Source organism: Corvus kubaryi, unplaced genomic scaffold (assembly GCF_017639235.1).
Source record: "Corvus kubaryi isolate FWS band 111438036 unplaced genomic scaffold, C.kubaryi_AGA036_p1.0 133, whole genome shotgun sequence".
Classification (NCBI taxonomy): Eukaryota; Metazoa; Chordata; class Aves; order Passeriformes; family Corvidae; genus Corvus; species Corvus kubaryi.
This window is the reverse complement of record NW_024580667.1, coordinates 15,858,340-15,875,888: the sequence shown is the minus strand read 5'-3', so window position 1 is coordinate 15,875,888 and position 17,549 is coordinate 15,858,340. Positions and strand designations below refer to the sequence as shown.

At 41.6% G+C, this 17,549-nt stretch overlaps 1 protein-coding gene across 1 annotated transcript in view; it reads right to left on the bottom strand.

Annotated features, from left to right (window-relative positions):
* ARHGAP6 (Rho GTPase activating protein 6) overlaps positions 1 to 17,549 on the bottom strand; it is a 314,963-nt gene that overhangs the window by 172,473 nt on the left and 124,941 nt on the right. The gene's annotated exons all lie outside the window — the stretch shown is intronic.

Here is a 17,549-nt window from a genome sequence, read left to right as displayed (position 1 = left end):
TAGATTGTCACTTCTTGTTGGTACTTACGAGGAAGGGGCAGCAGTATTTTGCTGCTGATGGTGCTCAGGCCTGATGTTTTGCTACAGAAGAACACTCCAACAAAAGATATGAGACAACAAAGTCATGTCTGAAAACCACCCATGACAGACTCTTCTGTCTGCTCCCAGCTCTACAAGCACAAGAAGTTCTCTTGTGATCCTGGGTAAATCATCACTGTCCTAACAGAAATTACTGATCCCATGGGTCCACAGAGAGAAAAAAAAATTATGCTGCTCCTTATTTAATTTTAAGCAAAAGCATCTTGGCTTTGAATAGCTGGAGATTTGACTCATTTCTTGCTTGAACCATAAACATCTGACTTGCACACATCCTGGTCTGTTGGCACCTCTGAGACCCACCAGCACAGTCCAGTGATGAACAGATGGTTGCAGTAACCTGTTCCATCAGCCTAGAGCGATACAGAAGACAATGCTTATATATGTCTGTCTACCATCTGGATTAGTCCAATAAATGGGATCATTTTTAGACTACTGTGGTTGCCCTACTGATTTGCAAATGAGTGCTCTCAGTATTGTGTTACTTCAATTCAAAAACATTGTGAAACATTCACATTCATACACGTCTCCCTCTTACCCTTTATTTAATCATGGGCTGCTGACAATGACTGTAATTCAAGGTAGCAGCTAACTACTCACATAGTTTTCAGTATGTCTGTAGTCCAAAGACTGTTCATACTTAAAAAATTCTACAAATCTAAATCTAACTTGGTTCTTTTTTGCCTTTGATTGTTTACAGAGTATTAGAACAGTATGGTGAATCCCACAGTGACCCCTGAAAATTTTAACTATGGGATTCTCATGGAAAATTGCTTCTGAACCAAAGGCAGAGGAAGCTACACACCTCTTGTTGTGATACCTGCTTTATCAAAGCTTGGTCTGCTACAAAGCTTTACCAAAGCTTGGTCTGGAATGACCTCAGGTCCAGCTAAGGATCTCAGATGGAGAAGCCAACTGTCAGGCACTTTATTTCACTGGACAGAAAGCTACACAGGAAAGCTTCAATATTGCACCCTGTCATGACCTTTTATCGCTTCCTCCACATTCACCTACAAAATACCATCCAAGGAGCAGAGTGTTTCACTTTGGACTCTGAAGTGTGTAGTCCTGCCAGAGGGACAGCACAGCAAATGCTGCAGCAAGTACCAGCACATGAACCATGGTGCCCACTTGATGGAGGCTCAAAAGAGCGTGGCAGTTCTGCTGCTCCAGGGCTGGCATGACACACAGACCTACACTCTCCCATTTTTGGTGGGAATCCAACCTAAACAAATGCAGGGCAGCTCTCAGCAGAAGAGAGGAGAGCACACTGTGTCTGCAGTGAACTGAAGTCACCAATGTGCCTCAGCCTCGGCTGCAGCTGGACCATAGCATTCCTTTGGAGATCATGTATTTCTCAGAGGCTTTTCTGTTTATTTTCTTAACAAAGCTTTGCAGACTTTTTAACTGAGGGAAGGGAGACTCAAATATTCCCCTCCCTCAGTTTTAAAAAATCAGGCTCAATTTTGTAAATAGATATAGGAAAAAGAAATCTCTATTAGAATCTGCCAGTCCTTTAAGGTCTGAACTTCATGGCTTTTGTTAGCTGACTCAGGATCTTTTCATGTTTTAACTATCACATTTATTTTCAGTTGAATATTATTAAATAAGCAATTCCATTATGGCAAAATTGATATTACTGTAATTGAATAATATGATATATATCCAAAGGTAAAGAAATTAAGTGAATTTTTACTTAAATTCAGATGTTAAATCCAAATACCTAAGTGAACTTGACAGTGTCTGTCACTTTCTCTGCAAGTAAATTCTTACTTCTTCCCTCCAGCACTGGAACATAAAGGGGCTGCCAATATGTGGATAAGCACTGTGCATTACACAAAACAGCAGTACATTCATGCCTTGTGTTGTAATGGAAACTCTCAATTTAAGATCTGAAGAAAAATAATAGAGAGAAGGAAAAGTTGGAGCTACGATTTTTATCATAGCTGGTGGGATTTTTTTCCCAAGTGAGGTCAGGGAAACAGACTGGAGAACTACATTTACAAGGCTCTTCTTTGTCAAGCACAGTAGGACTTAAGCCCATCATTCTCCTTGTGGCTACTGAGCTACGGTCTGTTCAAACTTAGGTGGCTGTTGTGCCTATGTCACTGAGGGTGACTAACCACAAGGAAGGGGAAAACATAACTTACGTCTTACACTTATTAATTGTTCTACTGTCTACTACACTTTTGTTAATCATCATTCCTGCCTCCCACAGGAAACAGCATTAGGGTGTTAGGGATCCTCTCTTCATCTCCACCAGTATTCCAGTTTTTATGTTAATGTACCAAGACCTCACAGGAGTTTGGCACCTCATGTGTGGAGTACCTCAGAGGAAAATGCAGTGCTATCACGAGCATTCTAGCTGTGCCACTACCAAAAGTTTACAAATGCTGAACTCTTCTATAAAGAGTTGCTTGCAAAATAAAGCCTGAAAAGGGGAGGAAAGAAAGGAGAACCATGAAGCCGAATGTCTTCAAAAAGAAATATGGAACAGGGAAAACAAAATGGCTACAAAGTGAATTGCTTTTGGACCCAGTGATATCAGTAAAGATGATATTTTTTACTAAAAGGATAAATAAGAATACTAAGAGGAAATACTATTTTTTTATTTAATGCATTTTAGATTTCAGATTTGATTTAAACTTCACATACGATGCATTAACTTAAGTTTTTGCATAAAGATTCAGGTTGTGACAGATCAAGTTTCTCTGCAGAAGGGGCCTTAAGGTCTCACTAGGCTGGAGGGGATGTAGTCAGAGATTTCAGTACTGCTGTTCACTGGAGCCCCCGTTTCACAGGACATTAATGTGCCTTTCACTCTAGAAACCAGGATGCCATAAAAACAGATCTACAAATGAAAGCTCAAGAGTACTCTTGAAGAAGGATGCTTTCCTAAACTTGTAGCCAGAGGATTGATGTGGACTCAGCTCCCATATGCCTGTGTTAATGCGTGATGTTGAAACACAGCCCTTTGATGTACAGACTCACGTTCAGAGAACAAGACCCTCTGTGGGATTGCTCTTCTGACTTATATTTTGAATTCATCAGTGACGGGAGACCTCAGCAGAGCAGAGCATAATTTGACAGACACTCTGTCCAGAACCCCAAATCCCACCTGAGTTCTGTGCACAGCTGGACACTCACCTGCCTCCCTAAGGCACAGCCACTGTGGGGCAGGTGATCCCTGCTCCTTCCCCAGCGCAAGTGCCATGCAGGGAACAGCAGGCACATCGGGAGCAGCAAAGCTTCCGTAACTGTGTTACAGAGCTGGTCACAGAAGGCACGAGGGGGACAGGAGGAGTAGAAAGGACAGAGTCCGCAGACAGCTCTGGTGCCCACAGCCAACCACACTTACTGACTGGTGAAGGAGAAAGGCAGGCCTATATTTAGCAAGAAAAGCAGATAGGCTCTCTTGAGAAATGCTCACTGCTTTGAAAGATCAACAAAAAGCAACAGCCTTGTTCCTGCTCTTCTGCAGAGGCCACCAGCAGTCCCTGCATTCCCCCGCTGTCACCACCCTCTCTGCTCCCTCACCTCCCAAGTGCTTGGGCTTGTCACAGAAGGCTCTGCTCACTCTCCTGGAGAGCCCCACTCATTTACTGCTGCTCAGACACACAACACCCATGCATGCCTTGGCTGCTGCCATTTATGAGCATGGACTAGGAAAGAAACACAGTTGTTTGATAATTTTGTAACTGGACCCTACTTTTATATTATTTGGGCTTGTTGTCCAGAAGCAAAAAGGTGTTTACTTAACCCATCACACTGCAGAGTTTGCAAGTCAGATAATTTGTAGTCTGCTGAAGACATGGAGCTGAACTCAAGAGTGACTGTTGCTCTTCACAGCTATTTCTGCTGTCTAAATGCTAAGGATTCAGAACAGCTGCACAATGTGCACAACAGCTTTACTCCTTGTTTTCCACAGACACATTTTTCTTCTCCAGGAACCCATGGCAGCAAGGCAAAGGGAAGGCAGAAAACTGCAGAAGTTTCCCTTTTCTGCAAGGAAAACAGTTTTGAAGAACCACAGAGGATGGAGACTGCTCTCCCACCACACATTTCAGAGCTGCAAGGAAGAAAGGAGCTCTTGGTTGGCTTCTTTCCTCTTGCTGCCACTGCTGGGAAGCTTTAACATCACTGTTTGCTCTCAGACATCTCTGCAGCAGGGGACACTCAAAGCTCAGAGGGTGAGGTATTCTGCCCGCTTGGATGCCTGATCATGGATGTGATCTTCTCTTCACCAAGGTTTAGTACCATTATACAGCCACATCTTGTTCATGCAAGCAAAGCAAGACAGAGAGGTGATTGGAAAAACCTTTGCCTTCACCAAAAAATCTTGCTTGTGTTCCAGCGCATAATGTGAATTATCAGTAGAAAATCTCAACATTTAGTAATTTGTTTTTAATGTAAGGAAATGTACTGACAAAAAGTTATTTTTTCAGTATGGTGAGCACTTTTTGAGGTAATATTGTGTTTCAACGAAGCCCAGCTTTTCCATAGAAAATGAAGTTTCCTTATAATCACACTAAGAATTAAGCTGGTTTTAAGCACAACAAACTCCATGGGTGATGCAAATCTTTCCTTTTTTTTTTTAAACAGTCTTACATAGTTTCCCAAGTACATTGTTTGACTCACCTTTTCTGTGCTGGCTTATTTCTTTGGTCACCTGCAGTAATAATTTTCTTTCTGTTACTATTTTTTAAAATACCAACATTTTGTTTCAAAATAATTTAACAGTGCTTCTGGCCCTCCTCTTAGACTGTGTATTTCCAGCTCTACCTGCCTTTTCAAGAAAGTTGGCCTTAAGCCTATTTTTTCCTAACTTTTGGAGTTATCCCTGTTCCTTGTTCACTGAAGTGGCTTGTTATTTGATCTCTGTTCCTCCCACTGATTCCTGATCATTCCCAGTGTTTCCTGTGTTGTTCAGAGAAAATGATCACTCTGAGGACTTAAAGGGAAGACAAAGGATAAATAGAACTCAGAATCATTACCATGACCTGTAATAGTACATGTCCAGGGCACACACACACTGAGACATCCCCACTCTATACAACCTGAAACTAAAATCTGCAATTACTTTAACACACTTTGTCTTTAAACTGTGCAGTTTTCCTATAGGGAAGAACTGAATGTAATCCTGGATGAGATGGAACTGAAACATTAGGAGACTTGCCTGGAACAGACTTTGCCTTTTTGCAAATTACACTGTGGTATGTTTAATTTATCTATTAATACCCAGACCCTCTTCCTCACTGTTACTATATAACATTTTTTTCTCTCTGGGTTTTGATTGATAAAAGTTTGCCTTGGGATTTTTTTTCCTCTCATTGACATAACTTTATGATGTTGAACTTCCTCTTGGGAGTCGCAGATTTTGCTAGAACTCTCCAAGGCAGTCTCAGTGCTCCAAAACCGTAACTTTCCACAAACTGCAATAATCAACTAGTTTAAAATTCCAGATAATGCATGAAAGCAAAATTAAATATGGATTTACCCTTGACACAAAGGTATTTAAACGTCTAAACTCAGTTTCATTGCAATACCAGCCCTGAATTTCATATCAACTACCTTATTAAAAAGCTTGTGATTAAAAAGCTTCAAAAATATACAAGCTTTGCAAAATCTTCTCTGTTTTCTAAAAACCCATACTTCCCGCAGTATATCAACCTGTTACCATCTGACCATTTACAGAAGAATCTCTCCATTTGCTTTTTGCTATGCTAGATATTGAAGCGAGACAAAGTGGCCAGCAGCTCCCTGGGTTGTTTATTTAGCCATTTACAAAGAGGAGATCTCAGCAGAAATAAGTGCTGGCTTATTATATCATCTGAACGGCTTTATTTCTCTCTTCAGGACACTCTGGTTTGAATCTTCAGGTCTGGCTTATCCTGAAGTGTTCTATTTATCTGGAGACTGAGGAATTTGTTATTATGAGTAAGGAACAATACACTGCTTTTCCTCATTGGACCTCTGCACAAACCCTGGCTTGGCGTGAGCTCTGGAGGCCAGGAGCAGGGTATGGTTCCAGCTGGGTTCTCTAAGCACCTGCAATGCTTTCCTGCTTGTCCCACCAAGCCCTGGCTCATTCACTGGGGAGCATGGACCAGCCTTTTCTGAACAACCATGGAACAGGAGGAGCATTCTTTGCTGAACAAAAAACTACTTTCAAGTCACAGAATATTCTCAGTTGGAAGGGACCCACAAGGATCAAGTCCACAACCTTGGCATTATTAGCACTGTGCTCTAACCAAATGAGCTCATGTCAGTCACATTTGTGTAATTATTCTGCTATGAACATCACACTGTAAAATGCATTCAGCAATTCATAAGCCTGGTGGGCAAGTGGCCCAAGAATTCCTTGATGCCCAAGAACTGTCTCCCTCCCAGCTGTATCAAAGGCAAAACCCCACTTTGCACCAGTTACACTGCCCTAAGCACGGTGCCAGGGCTGGGAACTCATGCATGCAGCGCTGCTGCCAAACCACTTGCGCTGTGGAACCACAGTCCAAAACACACAACATTTAATCGCAAAACTTGCTTAGGCAGCTGCTGAAAAAGAGAGACAAGTTGCTTACACATGCATAGTCCTGAATGGCCTATCTTATGTGGACTTCAAGGTGCTTCATAAATATCATCTAAACCCAAATATTATTTAAACCATCTAAAAAGAAACTGCTTCCCTGCAAGTCAGAGCTCTGGTTCACATGTACCGAGGTGATGAAGTGGGTACTGACATCCAGCAATCATTTGCTGCTCAGACGCAGTGACCGCAGCAAGGAAAGCTGAACAACATCTGAAGCAACTTCTAGAGCTCCATGGCCCAGTACTTCAAAGTAAATTGAAATTGTATCACCATGTGGTCTCACTCAGGAAGGGTATTACAGTAACCAACTCCCATTTCAAATCACCAAATGCAGGTAAAAGCATGATTATATTGTATTAAGTATGCACATTCATATTCGGACAGCAATGCTGTAGTCTGTAGAGGGTACATGGTTTCGAAGCTGAGAGCACAGGACATGGCTTCTGATCACCTGGAATTCCTTATGCTGGATCATAGCTCTCCTGTGGACTAGGCAGTACTGCCAACAGCTCACTCCCCTACTTGTGCACGTTTCTTTTCCAGTGCTTCTCACAATGTTATTACTGCTTTTCCCTCAGGTTTTAGCAAAAATTATTATTTTTCTACTGTATTCTTCTAATTACTATGATATTTTCAAAGTTTCTTTTGACTCAGTTTTTATTTCCCCCAAATATTGTTGTAGCCTGGAGAAAGAGTCTGATGTCAAGATGGGCCTAGCTTTGAACCCGGGGTGGAGAAACTTTTGATACACTTCCAGACTATTTCATTCTCTACTCAGGTCTCTCGAGTATCCGATAAAAACAACTTTCCCAGGCCCCGCTTGCCTGTGAGATGCTGGAGAGTAAAGCACCTCTTTCTGAGAGGTAAGGTGCTGATTACACAACTTTCAGCACATCCTGAAAGCTGGTTCCAAAAACTAATATTGTTTTTGGCATCACACAGAGTTCTTCACATACCCTTTAGAGGGGAAAGCAAGTGCAGCAAGGTGAGTGTTTTTTAATATAACTTGCAATAATTGGTGTTGAGAAATAAGACAACCTAAGACATAGCTCAGACTAAGCCAAATCTCAGCCACATCATTCATAAGATTTTGTTTTTGTCCTCTCAGTTCAGTGTGGTCATGCATCAAAAGTTGCTCCACAAAACTGTATTAGACTGAAATTTTTACAGTCTCTCCTCTAGCTAGTACCCAGTATAGGTGTGCTGCAGAATTTCAGTATAAACTGCTGTACATGGAGACAAGAAAGCTCAGAGATTTCAAAACTGCTCCTCAAATAAAACTTCTTCTTGCCAGACTGATGTCATTAATGGTTCTAAACACATTCAGTAGTCAAGAAGGCAGCCATCAAAAATGATCAGAACTTCAGAGCGTGTCTTACAGCAATTCTATTGCTAAAATAAAAAGCTATTCATTAAACATCAAAGTGTGCTGAACAAACAAAGCCTTTATTATTACAAAACAAAATAATTTCCATATATATATATACATATATAGATATATATCTCCACATATATATATGGAAAAGAAAGTAAGACAATGCAAATTTTCCCTCAAAGCTGGAAGCAAAATTTTCTTTATTGGCAACTACCCAACTACCTTTCCTTAAAATACAGTACAGTAAAAAGAATCTTCTGTTCCCACACCTCATATTCAAGGTATCCAAAAATATTTACCATGCAGACCAACACTACAGTTCTGTGTACCAAGAGACTCCTGAACACTGACTTTGCTTAACATAAGAGCTGCCTTGGGTGCAGACTGGGTGGGAGATGTGCCTGTGGCTGCTGCCTCCCCCCACAAAACCAGTGCCTGTGGATGGTGCTTTCCTACAGCCTGCTCCCACTTCTCCCAGTTCTCACAGGGGAGCTCACCCCTCTCAGCATCCGTATCTCCCCTCTTGCAACAGAAAACTGCTATAAAGTGTTTGAGCCTTGATAGTGTGCCCCAGCCAAACCATTTTTAGTTATTTGTACCAGAGCCCTCAGAGTGGGACCAGGCTGGAATTACCCTCACTGGCTTCAGCTGGCCTTTCCACCTTCAGCTGCAGCACATCAGCCCCAAGAGGGTTTTTAAGCTCCAGTCTGAAGGCTCGAAGGGAGAAGTGGGATGGGCTTTTATCTGCTTCTTGGCCTTTGCTGTCTTGTTGTTTGGATTTCCTGGACTAACTTGGTTGCTGATCACTGGGTGGGTTTTGTTGCTGTCATCATCTTGACACTGCTTGCCTGAATCAGGAGCCCCACCTGTTAGAGCCCTTAGGAATTCATCAAGGACTGAAAGGTAAGCTGTGCTAAATTGGAAGAGAATTGGGGAAAGAAGAAGCTGAAAAAGTAATACCAAGACATCAAGGAATAGCTAAAAAAGGATTGTGCTGCACTGGATTAAAACCAATCGTGTTATCAGAAAAGTGCGTGCAGAGCTCATGGACAAAATAGAGAGACCAATCAAGTAACATGAGATCTCATGCACAGCAGTTACAAAATGTGTATGTACTGTATTATGTAAAAGTTGTAAAATGTGTAAGTAGTGTATTATGTATAAGTAGGTAAAATGTATAAGTAAGTAAAATGCATAAGTACTGTTATGTAGAAGCTGTAAAAAGTATAAGTAAGAAAATGTGTAAGTAGAGTGATATGTATATGTATAAGTAGTATAAGATAAGCAAGTGAACTGCATAAGTAAGGTATTATGTTAAAGTCGTGAGATGAGTGAACACAGGGGTATTTTAAACAATAAGACGCTTCTGCGTAATCATATTGATTTGTTGATCAGAAGGCATGAGTTGCCACAGAATGACTGTAAATCAGGATCACTTCACCAACACTGACTGGAAGCCAGAGAGATCTGAAAGTACATGGGGCTACCAGCCTTTCCTAGGTCCATGCACCAGTGATACTCCTGGAGCAGTGTGATTCCTTCAGCATAGCTGTGACAGCAGAGTCCTGAGTGTGAGCAGAGAGCTCTCTGCCAGGTGCTGCACAAACAGCATAAATTCAGAGTTTACTGAAAAAGCAACCAGAACCTGAAATGGACACTCCCTCCAGGGCAAAGGAAGGGAAAATAAATAAGTGAGATAGAGAAATAGAAGCTGGCAGAGAAATTTATGTCTAGTCTAGAAAGTATTTCAGAAAAAGGGTGAGCCTCTCAAAATGGTATTTTAAAAGAGAAGCACAGTTGCTGGGAATCAGAATGTTTTCCCACCAGGTTTAAGATGTTTCAACAAAACACAGTTAATTTCTTCTGTCCTGAAAGAACATTTAAGCATTCTTTTAATCAGTGGGAATTTTTCTCTACTTTCAACTCATGGCTGTTTTCACCCTTGGCTTTGGAGCAAAAGGCTCTAACCTATTTCGCTCTACCACTGGAGAGAAATAAAAGAACCAGGCTTAGCAAAAATGCTATCAGTTTCTTTTCCAAGACAAAAGAGGACTTTTGAGATTGCAAGCAGCTTCAACACTCAGCCTTTGAAACTAGCGTATTTTCCCGGATGGAGTATCTGGTGGAATTGCAGTGGACATCATGGAAGGCAGCCCATTGACAACACAGTAGGGGGAATAGCTAATCATCCTGCTGCTTTCCTGCATGATTGTCACTTATCAGGTATTTGAGCTAATGTGGAGAAGACAGAAACCATATTCTTATGCTAAGCCTGTGAGCAGGACAGAAATCTGGCTTTTGCCCAAGAGGAGGGACTGGATGATCCCTCAAGTCTGCCTTTCTTCAATAGCTAGTCACCCAGGAAAACAAGGGACACCATGCTTTTCATACCTGTTTGGTTCAAGGTAAAAAGAGGTTTTGAAACGGGGGTTCTCAAAAATGGAAAAGAATAAACCCAAGGAAAAAAATCATAAGATCTAGATTTATCAATCAGCAGTATAAATAGATTTTGCAGTTTATTTAACTTGGTCTTGCTGCATACTTTGGCATTTGAGCCATATATTGGCTGGGACAGCTTTTTCACGAGTGTTTTTCTGAGCATATTGCTCCCAAGATCGTGTCCTTAACAACCCAAGTCATGCATCCAGAGGCCTTTTCTAGCAGCAGTGACTTCATAAGCATATAAATTTGAAAAGTGAATTTGCTTATGATGACTTAGTATTGCTCATGTGGGACATCAGGGATCTGGCTAACTCCGGTGCATTTGGTGTCCACAGCACATGGTCAGATGGAGTGGCTCTACTCCATTCTGTCACAAACCCAGTGCAGGTGGGACAAGTGCACATGCCACATGGAAACACAAGTGGTGCTGAACTTTGGTCTTTGTGACTCATATTTTTCCAGAAATCTCTCCCAGAACAAAAACTTTCCTTGTGTAAAACAAGGCTTGGCACAAAAAACTCCAGAATAAATCTGCTTTTTAATAGGGCCTGTTGCAATAGGATGAGGCACAATGGTTTTGAGGTAAAGGAGGGTCAATTTAGATTAGACATAAAGAAGTTTTTTACAATGAGGGTGGTGAAACACTGGAACAGGTTACCCTAGTAGATGCCTCAAGGTCAGGTTGGATGGGAGTCTGACCTAGTTAAGATATCCCTGGTTACTGTGGGGGATTGGATCTAGACGGCCTTTAAAGATCTCTTCGAACTCAATTTTTCTATGATAATCCAAAGGGTTTCAATAGTTTTATGTCTTCTTGTTGTTAAAGCAGTATCAGACAAAAACTACCTTTTTTCCTGAAGGAAAGCAAGTTCCAAAAAAAGTTATACAGCACAAACTTTAGAAAAACATTACATTATCATGCAAATGATCAGTTTCTTATCACTTAAGGTATTCAGGCTATTTCAAACTGATTCTCACAGTAACACTTGTAAACCATATTAATCATAATTTTAGAATAAATTTACCTATGCATGACAACCAATTGATTACTTAAAAGTTCAGTGAGCTAAAAAAAATACTTTTTCATCCAGAGATAAATCCTTGGTGTCCAAAATATGTCATTGAGATATGCATCTAAGAATTACAAAAATACATTTAATGAAAAGTATTTTTCCATGCCAGCAACTCTTAGGACCTAAAGCATGTATTTTTTGTAATGATGGATTTGCTCATGGAGGCATATTTACTGCAGATGTGTTTTTATTTGTATTCATTGGTGCCATAGGTCGCATGAGAATCCATAAATCTAGCATGCTGTGTTTCTTATATCCCAGAAATTAAGCATTGTACTCTTGAGGATCAGCGTGGTAAGTACATCAAGTGATGTTCTCAACAACACAGAGCATGTATTTTAACCTGCTGCCCATCTGCAGATGCTGTTTTGCACCTGTGCCACTGAAAGCCTTCAGAAGCTTTGTGCCAGCTTATGAGGATCCAGAGAGGTTTGCAGGGATGCAAACTAACTTTTCATTTGCTTCACATGCACAAATTATGTTTGTGTATCAGCCTGTCAGCAGTGTTCATGTAACCTTCAGCATCAACTGGATGCTACCTGATGAGATGGTGCCTGTGACATCTCATTAATTCTGCCCTGTATTTTGAACCTCTTCTCATCTACAGGACCGTACTGGCGGGAGAAGCAAAAATGATGGTGGAGGGAAAAGGCTTTGCAGTGCTGCCTGAGATTCAGGGCATCTCCCAGCACCTTAAGGAGTGCTCCTAGATGAGATTTCCAGAGGGACATCAGTCTGAGGCAAAAAAATGGTTGCTATAAAAGGTAGTGCTCGTACGAGCCTGTGCTTGTTTTCCACTCTGCCACAGCCTGAGAAGAATGAGGTAAATGACTCAGCTCTCTCCACACATGTATAAGGCATTTCCATCGGCCCTGGAAGATTGCAGCTTTGTGACATACAATAGATCAGGGAATCTCTGCCATCATGAAATCAGGCTTCTTCACAAAGACTTTCAACTCCTGGGACATTCTTATGATGAATAATTAGCCCCATTTTAAAGCTGGCAGCAAAAGCAGGGAAGAACTTGCAAAAGATCACATGCATGGGTTGGTCTTCTGTGGCAGATCTACTTAATTCCAGGCAATTACTTAAAAGACAAGACTCTCATGAATTTAAAACTGAATTTCCACCATCTCCTGTATTGGAGGTCATGTTGAGGAGTACTATTAAAATTAAATTCAGCCCAAAATCTTAGGGTTAAAATAATTTTTAAATGTAGCCTTAAAAAAAATACATGAGCAAAGACAAGATCTGCAATAACACAGAGGAAATTAATTACCTAGGCAGACTCCTTTTCAAGTTCATGACTCATGCCAGCATATAAATGTCTGCATGAAGCCAGCTCTTAAATGCTAATTTCGTCACTGTAAGAAAATTGTAACCTTCTCTGAGAAAAACTGACTGCATACCTTGCTATTGATTTGTCAAGAGTCTGACTGGCAGAGTGCTGTACTGTAACTGCAGATTTGTGCTAATGCTCTAAACTGTTTTGCTAAATTTAATCTTTCACCACGGATATAAGAGATTCCTGGCCATGCTGCAGTTGGCCTCAGCTGCACAGAAGCTGTGGTCACAGCCACTTAATTTGTTCCTTTTTACTGAATATAGACATGCAAGTGTATCACTTAATAGGTCAAAAACCCCATTCCATATAATGACAAAACCACAGTACAAAGAATACAAAGAGTAGGAGTAAGAAAAGATGCATTTCTGTTAGAACTAATCTGTGGTTCAAACATTCCCCCTGCCAGAAGCTGCTGCGTTTATCAGCTGGTGCTGGCGTGGGGTCGCAGTGCCCGGTGCTGACAGAGCAGCTGAGGGACCTGGCCCCACCTGCCTCCACAAGACCCCTTCTTGGAACTATCGCCTCTTACCACAGAGTTAATTTGGAGACATGAGCTACCAACTACAGGTATCTGCTTTTTATATAAGAATTACCAAAGTGCTCCTTGGGTTTTTTAAATCTTAATGGAGCAGTACAAGAGACAGTAATTGTGTCTGATGGTCCATATGCACAGCTGTACTTGGCCACACTCGGTGCCAAAAGCTACACACACCATGGCTGAAATTACCCATTACAAGGGCAGCATCTCCATTAGGGGTCAAGAGCTCATTAAACTGGGGAAAAAAGAAACATGGGCACATGGACATGGGCATTTCTCTCTGCTGGTGGCAAGCAGAGCCCAGGCAGTGCAGGGAGGATGGAGCCAGCAGCACTGCTGGGCTGCACCACCCCAAATGCTGCTGCTCCTCTTCATCTCCCCTGGAAAGTTCCTGGCAGGGAGTGGGATGTCTACATTGTGCTGACACTAGAAGTGTCATCAACACAAGGACCTCATTGTGACAGAGCCTCTCCAAACATGTAGCCACACAAGGGGCCTGAAGCACTATGTCTGACAAGGCACTGAGCACAGCAGAGGTTTTTGACTGGCAGACTGAGAGCAGGTCCCGTGTCCTGGCAGCACCTGGCATACCACTACACAAAGCAAAAACAGCACGAGAAAAAGGGTAAGATGGGGGGAAATGCCTCCTCCCCACCATCGCTTTCCCCTGGCCTATGGCAGCAAACAGGGAGCAAGGCTCAGTCTGTGAAAGCCAAGGACCCAAGGAAAATGTCACCTGCTGTCACCCGCTGCACCCAGCCTCGCCCCAGACACTGGGCACCTAGGGGAACACATGTCCAACTGGTCCAAGGTTCGTGGGGGCTTGCAGAGCAGGGAAGGGGCAGGAGCTGAAGGCAACATGGGGAGTGCCCCTGTGCAGCCCCAACTGCCCCTATCCCACTCTGCAGTGTGGCCAGGCTGGCCCCAGGGGAAGAAGAGATGAGTGGTGAGTAAGACGAGAGAGTGCTTGCTTCATTACATAAAGCCACACAACACAGCATTTGCACCCAAGCCAGAGCAGATCCAAGCAGGGACATTTATATGATGCACTGGCACATGGGGTGCAAGTCTGAGCTTGTACCTCCAAAGAAGCCCAGTCTTATTCCAAAGCGCAGAACCCAAGCAGCATCTGGAGGCAACACAGGGAGAAGCATCTCTACATCCCATTTTCTAGGCTATGTGGAGGCAGTATTTATATTCAAAGGTGTTAAAGGGAAAGATAACTAAAGCATGTAGTCTTTTTTTCTTTCCAGAAAAAAATTGTATCTCTTGCACTTCTTTTAAGTTAATTTTAAATGCAAAGTGATTGGTTATTAAGCACATTAATTCCTTGCAAGTATTCTCAGAAAGTGAATGTGGTCAGCCTAGATTGATTTTATGACTTTGTTATTATATTTTATTCATATCACTGTCATAGACATGCACACATGGAACAATCAGTCAACTGGACAAATATTAGCATTTCCAGCTAAAGTGAAGTAAAACCATTTGCTGGATGCTCCAGTGTTTCTGTAGCAAATCAATAATGGGTATTTAAATTGTTGTTTAGACATCAAAGCTAAGATGAATGGGGACATTCTCATTTCTTTCCTGCTGCTATGCTTTCAGGTTATACCTTTTAAACGAGACCTGGCAGGTGCAATTCACATCACAGAATAATTTATACTTAAAAGCTACAGGTCTAATTTTCAGTGCAATGTACCAGCCATCTCCATACAATTGTACATGTATTTGGCCGGTTCATCTTAATTGCAGCAATTGAAAAGCATCCACAGTAATCTGTTATGTGCCTTGGATACCCTCTTCATTATTGCATCCAGACAACACAGCACTTGTTTGCACTAACCACTCGGCCTGCCAGGGAGGATCTATGGCACACCGCTGCTCAGGAACCCATCCTATGCTAGACAGCTTCCAGAAACCAGGACAGTGCTGGGACCTGAGAGGAAACTTGCATACAGTTATGATTATATTCTCAGGGTCCATTAATTTTGTCAGTGTCACTTCCCAAATCTATTGGCATTTTACTAAATTTTGTGGGAGGCTGGAGAGGGAAGAGGCAGAGTACCATGAAGTGCTTGATGCAGCAATGATCCTTAAAAATGTTGTGGATGTATTTATTCAACTAAGAGGCTCTTTGCTGGATATATTATTGGATATGTGATTTATTTGTTATTTGATGATCTGCTCAAGATGAATTCTTTTAAGGGCTTTAGTCTGTATAACTATAAGGGTGAGGGATGGCTGCATTTTACAGAAAACAGGGATGTGGCTTTTTAAATACCTGAGAAAATATTTGCATTTGCAAAACAGGACAAACACAAGAGCATAAATCAACAACAAGCATTGCAAGTACACTATCAAGGACACAGACTTTGAGGAGGCTATTTAGCTTGTGTAACTTAGGCCATACTTGGAGATGTACAATTGCACAGGAAGGTTATGTAATTTCTCTTCTAAGCAATGCAAAAAAATAACAGTTATTAATTTGTTTCTGAAAAGCGCAATGAAAAGAAGATGCGTGCAGGTCCCAGATGCATTCCGTAATTCCCCATTTTCCTGTTCTGGCCATGCTGACTCCAACAGTACACCAGCCCCCCTCTCCTCTGGCCCCACCTGCAATAAAGCACTCTTTGAGAGTGTGCAGGACCACACTTCTCTACTGCCAAGAGATTAGTAGCTCCACCGAAGCAAAAGCTGATCCTTTGGAGGCGTCTGTGGCTCTGGAATGCTCTCGAGCCTTTGCCTTGCAGGTATTATCAAAGAGATGCAACAGAGGCTAAATCTGCAGCTGTGTTTTAAATTGAAAGCATCAAGCAGGCCTATTATGAAGACAGCCCAGGCATTAGTGGTGCCAAACGTTGCTTCCAGATATGTGGTGTAAAGTGACTTACCCTGCATGAAATGAGGAAACGAGCTAAGGCGCTGAAGAGATGAGTGGGACAAAATCCTGAGGCATAATTGATGGCTGTTTTCACCTGATCTTCATGTGATGAAACTGAGCCTCTGACTCATTACATTAAATTATATTTCCAAACTGCCACAGGAGAGAACTGAAGAGCAAAAATATCACTCAGAAACTAAAAGCTCTGGTTTTCAACAGCAGGTGGACACTGTAGGGGACCAGGAAAGGAAGCAACAGCCGTGGAGGCATCTGAACTTCAGCCAGTCTTACTTCATTTGGCTAACAGTATGTCCCTTACCAAAGGCTTTGAATTTCTGGCTTTTAAATAAAAAGACTGGCAAAAAAAATCAGAATTGTAAAGACAATAGGGTCTTAAATAAATATTCTTCAGCTCTTCACTTCTATCAGGTGTAAATTCCATCCATAGCTGGTCTCTGTCATTTTGGTAGCAAGAGCATATCCCAAAAAATCAGGATAGGAACAGCAAGACTCTTATAATGTCAGGTAATAACAGAAGAGGGTATTTAAAAGGCATATATAGACAATAAATATATGTTTTCATTTTTCAGCTGATTAGCGAGCTAGGAGGTCTGATGTGTTCTTGTGATGCAGGTGACGCAGAGTAAGTGCAAATCAATACTCAGTTTTCCAACACGTGAAGTCAGTGGGCATCCTAAATTCTGCTCAAAAACTGTATCTGGCCTCTGTGACAACAGTTTCACTGTCATGGCCTATTATTGAAACACTGGGTTATTTTTTATATCAGTGTGGTGGCAAAAATGGAGCTTGATTACACATTTTCCATGGGATAGCATCAAATATATTTAATTTTTTTTTGTGGTGGCTTCCAAAACTCATTGGAAAACATAGCTTAGGTCTTTCATTTCTGAACTAGTTAAGGAATATTCACTGTTTTATGAAATCTTTAGTATCTTTTTTTGTTCTCTGTGAAATTACAGAGTTATAATGGGACAAACTTTGAATAAAAAGACACAGAAATGACAAAATCACTCTTCTCAACAGCTTCATGCATGGAAAAAAACCCCAGATACCCACCTACAGAATAAGGTCCAGACATGATTTCCTTCCCCTCACCATGTTTTTTCACAGCTAATTGCAAAACTGAACAACTTTTAAACCCAAGTTTAGTTACAACCATGTCACCCTGTCTCAGTCACTAATAATATGC